Here is a 9,573-nt window from a genome sequence, read left to right as displayed (position 1 = left end):
CAGTGAAGTACTTCCTGCTGGGCAGGAAGTACGTCACTGGGCTTCCTGTAAGTCCGCACATGTGTGCTGCGACACCATCTGCCGTTTACACTTACTGCATTGCCCATAGACTTCCATTACCCCAAGCACCGTGTGTGAAGCGTGGTGCTTGTAGTAACACACTGCAGCCCTTGCATCAGATCGGCCACTTCCGGTACACTGCAATCGACCACATTAGGGGCTTGATTTACTAAACGTGATAACTCAAATATCACACCTTTTTAAAGATATCACACCTAGTCAAAGTTAACATGCCTTATCAGAGTAGCATAGCGAGCACTACAAACCCACAGGGGCTCAGGGCAGGACGAGTGCCATTGCCAATTAGCAGGCATAAGTTTGTAGCGCTCGCTCTGCTACTCTGATAAGGCATGTTAACTTTGATATGGTGTGATATCTTTGATAAGGTGTCACGGACGGTTGCGGGGCCGCAGGCGCGTCCTGGAACCGCCCGTGAAGAAAAAGCGATCGCACTCGATTCCCTGCATCGATTGCGCTTCAAATCGATACAATCTGGGTTGAGTGTGTAGGGGCAGCTGAAGTCCTTTTCTTAGCAGAGAGAGAGCACCATCCTAAAGGCTGGATGGCTCTTTTGATATGCTAATGAGCCTGAGCCTAATCTGCCCCGGAGAGTCCCTGGCTTCAAGCTGTGCTGATGGCCCATCCATCAGGTATAAGGTGACAAGCACCATGACAGAACCAATCTAGAGTGAGGAAACTCAGACACTCCGACTCCTTTTCCCAGCAGGGAGCCGACATGTGGCTTGCTGCTGCCAACTTCAAAGAGCCTTTGCCTGGGAATGACCTGGTATAAATCCCAGGGGTCTCTCATATTCCATAAACTGCTATATGTATCATATTTTCTGTGTTGCCAGGCTGGCAGACCCTCCAAACTAACAGAGCAGGCTTGACCCTATCTGGCGCTGGTTCTGAAGGAATTTCAGACCATCCTGAGGGAAAGACTGCCAGTTAGGCAGTTCGGAAGTGCCCTGCTGATACCACAAGGGTCCCACCCCTCATGTTTGGTATCAGGCTGCTGGGTACATCGAGGCAGACCTGAAACTATTAATAAATCTGCCCTGACCTGTACGGTTCTGTGAGATAGAGCCCATATATGGTTAAGGCATGATTTCTGGCCCCCAGGACAAGGGGAGGACTCATCTCATGTTCTAAGGGGGGGTGTGGGCCCGCCCTCACTCCCTCCTACTGAATCAGGGGCATAAGAATGGCAGAGGAGCCAAACTCAGTGTCCTCCACACTGAAACATCTTGAACTCATCAGGTGCCAGCTTGAGGATATGCTGGCATCCACCTGGTCTGAACTCTGAACTCAGATTGAAACCCAGAACTCTGATTTTCCCACAAAAAGGACATCTTTCCAGGAACTAAGTATTTTTCTCCCTTCTTTTATTTTTTTATACTGGCTATTACTGTTTTAATAATTGTGATTTTAATAATTGTCTGTATATATTAATTATTTATATTGCGTGAATAAACGACTTTCTCCAAGTCATTCACTGTCCGCTACCCTGCTTATCAGCACACACAGAACTGATCCCGGGTCTCTGAAGATACGCTACTGTTTGTTTGTTGTTGGCTAGACAGAATACCGTGTGTTTAACCGTTTTATTCGCAGGACTAGTCAGTCAGTTAGTGGGCTCCACGGTCCCATGGTAACCGCGGTGGTGGCAGTTTACTCTGAACCAGTGGGTGAAGTTGTAATCACCCGTGTCTCACAGGCTCCCTTCCGAGTTGTCTGCGGCTAATTCTTAACGGTTCCTGCGCATTGACTGCGACCAGAGTTCGCACGATCTGTGCGCTGGCACCGTTTAGAAGGCTAAGTGCGGTCAGCCACTAGGGCTCCTGTGACATAAGGTATGATATTTGAGTTATCACGGTTTAGTGAATCAAGCCCATGGTGTGAAAATCTCCATAGATTTTCATTTAATTTGTGGCCTCTTGCATTGAAATAGGGTAACACATGCTCCCTCGCCATCCTCCTCCACCTCCTCGTTCTTCTGCAATTGGCCTTGGAAAGTACTCCAGTCCAGGGCCCACTGCGCATACATGGTCCGGTCACGTGCACCCCCATCGCCAGAAGCGTTCTGCGAATGCGCAGTACTACTGCACAGGCACAGAACGCTTCAGGTGTTGGAAGCGAGACGGGGAGTGTGCGCGTCCGGATAGCGCATGCACCGACTGAACGATTTACTGGGGCCAGTTGCAGATGAAGAAGGAGGTGGAGGTGATGGCGAGGGAGCGATAAACCTGGAGGGGGCTGGAGGAAGCCCCAGGTATGTATCTTTTCTTTCTTAAGTTCGCATCTCAGGCACACTTTAAATTCTGTTTATTAGACTAGAAAGATTTTCTTACAAAGAATTGTACAAACAAAACCCATAATGCAAAGCTCACACATCTCTGCACATCCTATGTTAATGACTGCAAACTATTTACTGTATATTCTGGCGTATAAGACTACTTATACACCGGGTGTCGTCTTATAGGGTGGGCCAGGTGCTGAAACTTCCGAGCCGGACTGGAGAATCTGCGGTTGCCGCATAAGGTGGGGGGAGCCCAAAAACGTCTGCGGCCACACCCCCGCTGTATGTGGCGACCACATGAAAGCAGTGAGGCCGATGCTGTACAAGTAGGATAGAAGAAAATCCACTGACCAGGATTCCTGGAAAGAAGTGACTTAACGCAGTCCCAATGGCGAGATGAGGAGGCACCTCACTGGGAAGGTGTAAGTGAAGGGTAGAGAAAGCTACAGGCGTCCAGGATGCCCAGGTATGGAAAACAGAGATAGAGCGGCACTGTGCCCAGAAAAACACGCTTCTTTCACCCGTCTGACCCGCCCTTGTATCCTATTACCATACCTCCTTCTCTGCCTCTCAGATTTCGTTCCTGAGGACTGCAGTGAAGGGCGCAGATGCGCATCAGACGCGCATATGCGAGATCTGAGAGACAGAGGAGGTAATAGTATACAAGGGCGGGCCAGACGGGTGAAAGAGGCATGTTTGCACTACCACTCTGATAATCTTGGAGACAGGGATAGCTGACCAATCCAAGCAGGCTTTGTATACAACAACTAGCCAATCACTGGTAAGGTACATCGCTTGCCGTGATTGGCTGATTGTGGTATACTGGGTACCACATACACAGGGGCGTAGCAATAGGGGGTGCAGAGGTAGCGCCGACCGCATCGGGGGCCTTGGGCCAGGGGGGCTCCGAAGGGCCCTCCCTCAACTACAATATTAGCTCTCAACTGGTCCTGTCACTGTGCTCATAATAATCACTTCTATAGATACTTTGAATAGTGGTAATCATTAACAGACTGTTCCCCTTCCCCTTCTTGCACCTCTGACACTGTAGTTGCCATTGGCAGGTTTTGGTGCGCCGTATCAATTGTTATGTATAGAGTGCTTGGGGGGCCCCATTGTAAAACTTGCATCGGGGGCGAGGCACAGAGCTCCTTAGCTACGCCAATGCTCATACAGTACAGCACCAGTATTTGTACCTGTTTATACAGTATAGCACTAGTACATACGGTGAGTATATTCCAAAATGTATATTTAAACTGGAAAAGTTGGGCGTCGTCTTATACGCCCCGTCGATATACTGTATATGTACATATAAAACCAAAATCACAGGGGTGCCTGAGGCTAAAAACCACCACTTACCTGGGGCTTCTATCTACCCCATGTAGCAGTAATGTCCCACCCCGTCCACCTCCGATCTGCCGTTCCCCGCTGCCGGCACCGGGCATTATTCGTCTGTCATAGCCGAATAATTTGCGCTGCGCAGGCGCAGTACGAAGTTTTCTTGTATTGCGCCTGCGCAGTAAGCTTCTGATGACGCGGGCGGGAGCGAGCCAGCCACAGCCGCGCAGCCACAGTTGGATGGCGTGCCACGCTAGACCGGGGCCGGCGGCGAGAACGGCGGATCGGAGGAGGACGGCGTGGGACATTACTGCTACAGGGGGCTGATAGAAGCCCCAGGGAAGTGGCGTTTTTTTTATCCTCAGGCACCCCCACAGAACCCCTTTAAAGTGGACCTAAACTCCTGCACAGGACAGAAGGAAAAAAACTGAGAAATGCACCCTGTATGCACAGTATTTAGAGAGTTTTGCCGTGTCTAATTCCCACTCATCTGTGCCTAATCACAAGTTGTAATTTGATTCCTCAGCTGTGTCAGCTAATTGGTAAACAAGACAAAACAAGACAAATAACATTTATATCGCGCTTTTCTCCTGGCGGAATCAAAGAGCCAGAGCTGCAGCCACTAGGACGCGCTCTATAGGCAGTAGCAATGTTAGGGAGACTTGCCTAAGGTCTCCTACTGAATAGGTGCTGGCTTAGTGAACAGGCAGAGCCGAGATTCGAACCCAGGTCTCCTGCGTCAAACTGCGTAAACAGAGGATGTTAACAATATGTCTGCTTCCATGAAAGCAGGAAGAAGACACAATGCAGATTTATTGCATCATTTCTATCAGCTGTAATAAAAACACGTTTTTCTTTAAAAGTTATTATGCTGTTGTGTGTCTTTTAGAGCAGCGAGGAAGTTTCCAAGTTCAGGTCCACTTTAAAAAAAAACAACAGATCCATCTAAAATATATTCTGTCTTTTGATGATACAATTGACTTCCATTGGTCACAACATGCATGCTATTATCATTCATAAACAAAGTGCAGTATTTATATCTTGCATGACATACTGTCTGTGGCATTACCTTTAACTGCCTCAAACAAAGTTAAAACATAACTAATCAGGTAGAGAGCCTCTGGATCCACGCTGCTGTAGCAAACTCTGGATCACTCATGTCCCCGCCCCGCCCCCCTCCACAAAAAAATGTAAAGGACAATTGTAGTGAGAGGGATATGGAGGCTGCCATATTTATTTCCTTTAAAGCAATACCAGTTCCCTGGCATCCCTGCTAAGCTATTTGCCTGCAGAAGTGTTTGAATCACACCAGAAACATGCATGCAGCTAATCTTGTCAGTTCTGACAAAAATTTCAGAAACACCTGATCTGCTGCATGCTTGTTCAGGGTCTATGGCTAAAAGTATTAGAGGCAGAGGCTCTTCAGGTTAGCCAGGCAACTGGTATTGCTTAAAGGAGTACTGTAGTCAGAAGTATATGGAGGCTGCCATATTTATTTCCTTTTAAGTGTTAGGGGGATGTGGGGGATCCAGAAATTGGATTAGAAAAGGTTAGTGTCAGGTTCCAAAATAGTGAAGCTGCACTCTAGGTTTTATTCTTACAGCATAAAAGTACTTTTGTTATGTTATTAGTATTATCTGCAAAATAGGACATTTTAACACTGTATTTTTTCATTACAAATTAAATTTAATACAACAACAACAAACAACATTTGTAAAATGCTTTTCTCCCATAGGACTCAAAGTACATAAGCGTGGCTCAGATCAGTACTTGGTTGAGTGGTACATTTTGGTACAGAGGAAGAATTTTACAAGTCTGCAAATGCCAGGCTTAAAAGGTGGCTTTTCAGTCTGGATTTAAATAAGGGCTGGTGCACACCGGAAGAGTAGAGATGGTCAGAACGGTTTGCATTCGATCGCGAACACGCAAACTTCGGTGGTTCACTATATGCGAGTTCGACCATCATTAGGCTTAACTTTGACCCTCTACATCACAGCCAGCAGACACCTGGTAGCCAATCAGACTACACTCCCTCCTGGAGCCCCCCCCCCCCTTATAAAAGGCAGGCAGCGTCAGCCATTTCACTCGTGTAGCTGCAGTAATTAGAGAAGGGAGAGTTTGCTACAGGGAGACATAGGGAAAGCTTAGTTAGGCTCTTGTTAGCTTGATCCTTGCTGATTGCTAAAAAGCACACCTCAACAGCTCTTTTGAGAGCTAATGTTGTTCTTGTGATCTATTTTTTTTGTGTGTGTGTGTCCCACAGACACTTGTTGCATATAAAGCCCTCTCAGTTAGTCGCAGCTGGCCCTTGGCCCCTTGGTAATTCCTACTGTGCCACTGCCAGGCCCAGCACATTCAGTGACTACCTGTTCACGGTACCTGTGTGTGTGACAGCTGCACATTTGTAATACCAATCCCTGCATACCTGTTCAGTGCAACTACCTACGTGACCGCACGCAATGTTATAGTATATACCAATCACTGCACCTGTTCACGGTACCTGTATGCGTGACAGCTGCACACTGTATTGATACCAGTCACTGCATTCCTGTTCAGTGCACCTACGTGACCGCAATCAGTGTTTTATTATATACCAGTCACTGCATACCTGTTCACAGTACCTGTGTGTGTGACAGCTGCACATTTGTAATTGTTCACAGTACCTGTGTGACTGCACGCTGTTTAATATACCAGTCCATGCATACCTGTTAACTGCACCTGTGTGACAGCTGCACATTGAGTTGTAATACCAGTCACTGCATACCTTTCACTGCACCTGTGTGACTGCACATTGTATTAGTCAAGTCAGTGCATACCTTTCACTTCATCCCCCCCAATATGGCCAAAACAGGTAGAGGCAGACCCAGAGGCAGGCCACCCGGCAGGTCTGTTCGAGGTCATACTATCGTGAATTCGTGCGGCCCTGGACCAAAGTACAGTGCTCAGAAGAAGGCATGTCCCATCAACTCCCAAGATTGTCAGGACATGGTTGACCATTTAACACAGAACACCTCATCTTCCGCAGCCACCAGCGCTACTACAAGCACCACATCTGCTGCATTTGACACTTCGCAGGAGTTATTTGGTGGGGAATTAACTGATTTACAGCCATTATTGCTACAACAAGATGAATGCGCTAAGCAAGTTACAACACCTCATAGGTCTGAATTAGGTGACACTATGGACGTAAGGTGTGAGGAGGATGAGGATGATAAAATACCTGCTGTTGGACTGTTGGTGCAGTTTTGGGGGTGTCTGATGCAAGTGAAGCTGGGGGAGGATGATGATTATGATGATGATGATTATGATGATACGGATGTCACATGGGTTCTCAATAGAGGAGATGAACAGGGGGACAGTTCAGAGGGGGAGTCAGAGAGGAGTAGGAGGAGACGAGTTCCTGACAGAAGCAGGGGAGCTCGTTGTCAGAAACAGCTGGTGGCAGTGTCCGGCGCCATGTATCGCCACCTATGGACAGCCAGCCAACATGCCCTTCAACGTCAGCTGCTGACGCCACCATAGTGCCCACACCCCAGGGCTCAGCGGTGCAGAAATTTTTATGTGTGTCTGCCTCAGATCAGAGCAATGTCATCTGTTCTCTCTGCCACTAAAAATTGAGCCGTGGAAAGGCCCACTCCCGTGTAGGGACAACTGTCTTATGAATGCACATGGAGAAAAGGCACAAACTGCAATGGGAAGACCACCCAAAGAAAAAAAAAGCACACAAAAGCAAAGCCACCCTCCTTCTCCTCCTTCAGGTGCATCATCTTCAGCCACTTTCTCCCTTGCACCTTCACAATCACAGTCACCCTCCTCCACTCCGCCTCTCACCTTGAGTGGTTCCTGCTCCTCTGCCCACAGCAGCAGCCAGGTTTCCGTAAGGGAAATCTTTGAGGGCAAGAAGCCAATGTCTGCCAGTCACCCCCATTGCCCGGCATCTGACAGCTGGCTTGGCGGAACTGTTAGCTCGCCAGTTGTTACCATACCAGCTGGTGGACTCTGAGGCCTTCTAAAAATTTGTGGCCATTGGGACACCGCAGTGGAAGTTACCAGGCCACAATTATTTTCTGGCCATAGATCTGACTTTCAGAATTTCAGGAATCGTGTGTTGTCTTATTTTGAGTTGAGGCCCAATCTGTCAGGATCTGAGAACCAGAGGGTAACATTTATAAAGACCCTTCTGTCAGGAGATTCACAAACATGGGCATATAGTCTGAATGCTGAACATGAAGCTTTATCTTCAGTTCAGGAGTTTTTTTAAAGCCATGGCCGTTATTTACGATGATCCGGATATTGCTTCCACTGCTGAGCGGAAACTGAAGATGCTCAGGCAGGGTCGTAATCCAGTGGAGGTTTACACCGCTGAGTTCAGGAAGTGGGCTGTCTCGGCTAGATGGGGAACATATGCATTGTTAGACTGTTTCCTGTCAGGATTATCGGATGAAGTTTCTAATTTAATGCTAGGGCATCCTGAGCCTAAGTCTCTAGACGAAGCAATTGCGTTGGCGGTACGGGTTGATCGCCGCCTTCGCTATCAGAGACAAACGTGTGGGAAGAGCGCTATAAGATCTGCTTCCTACGCCTCTTCTCCACCCTCATCACCTCCAGACGAACCGATGCAGATCGGTCACTCGAGGCTGACGCAAGTGGAAAAGAATCGCAGAAGGTCAGAAAGACTCTGTCTATACTGTGCTGAGGAGGGTCACATTGTCCAGAATTGCCCTAAAAAGTCAGGAAACGCTGCCGCCTAGGTGTAGTCAGAGGTAATACCCTAGGCGAGCCGTTTTTACCTCTAAATAATAACCGTTTGCTCCTCCCCAGTTCCATCACTTGGGAGGGTCAGGCTACGGCCACAGAGGCATTCATGGACTCGGGCTCTGCAGCCAATTTTATAGACTATGACTTTGTGAAAAAATTGGGCATTCCTTTGCTCCCACTGGACCGTCAGATTTTGATCACAGCAGTAGATGATTCTCCGTTACAGTGTAAACAGCCTCTTTCTCAGACCCCTCACTGCTGTGTACTAAATGGGTGTTACATAAGGAGAATTTACAGTTCTTTGTCCTGCAGATGGCAAACTCTATCATTATCCTCGGTATGCCCTGGTTGCAACTACACTCCCCTCAGATTGACTGGGCGTCCGGTCAGCTACAGAGCTGGTCTACCCATTGTCATCATCATTGTCTGGAGAGAGTTGCTGTTTGTGCCACCGAGGTTCAAGTCAAGGGGGTGCCAGTGCAGTATGCAGAATTTGCGGATGTATTTTGTCCAAAATCAGCAGACAAACTCCCGCCTCACCGGAGTTTCGATTGTCCCATTGAGTTAAGATCAGGTTGTATGCCTCCTAGAGGCCATCTCTACAATTTGTCGGGACCAGAGAAGTTGGCTATGCAGGAGTATATTAAAGAAAATCCGTCCTTCTAGATCTCCAGCGCGATCTGGGTTCTTCTTTGTACAAAAGAAGGACGGTGGGCTCAGACCTTGCATTGACTATCTGGGTTTAAATAAGATCACTGTAAAGAATCGTTATCCACTGCCTTTGATAGATGATTTGTTTGCTCAGGTGACCACTGACCAATGCCAGTATTTTCTCTAAATTGGATCTTCGAAGGGCATACAACCTAGTACGCATTAGAGATGGTGATGAATGGAAGACGTTCGTTCAACACACCCGATGGGCACTACGAGTATCTGGTTATGCCCTTCGGGTTGTGTAATGCGCCCGCCGTTTTCCAAGAATTGATTAATGAAGTTTTTAGGGAGGTTCTGGGAAAATTCGTCTTAGTATATTTGGATGATATACTGATTTTCTCTCCCAATCTGACAGAACATCGTAAACATGTAAAGTATGTGTTAAGAAAACTAAGGCAGAACTC

This window comes from Hyperolius riggenbachi, chromosome 10, assembly GCF_040937935.1.
Source record: "Hyperolius riggenbachi isolate aHypRig1 chromosome 10, aHypRig1.pri, whole genome shotgun sequence".
Classification (NCBI taxonomy): domain Eukaryota; kingdom Metazoa; phylum Chordata; class Amphibia; order Anura; family Hyperoliidae; genus Hyperolius; species Hyperolius riggenbachi.
Note: the sequence above shows the minus strand (reverse complement) of the source record.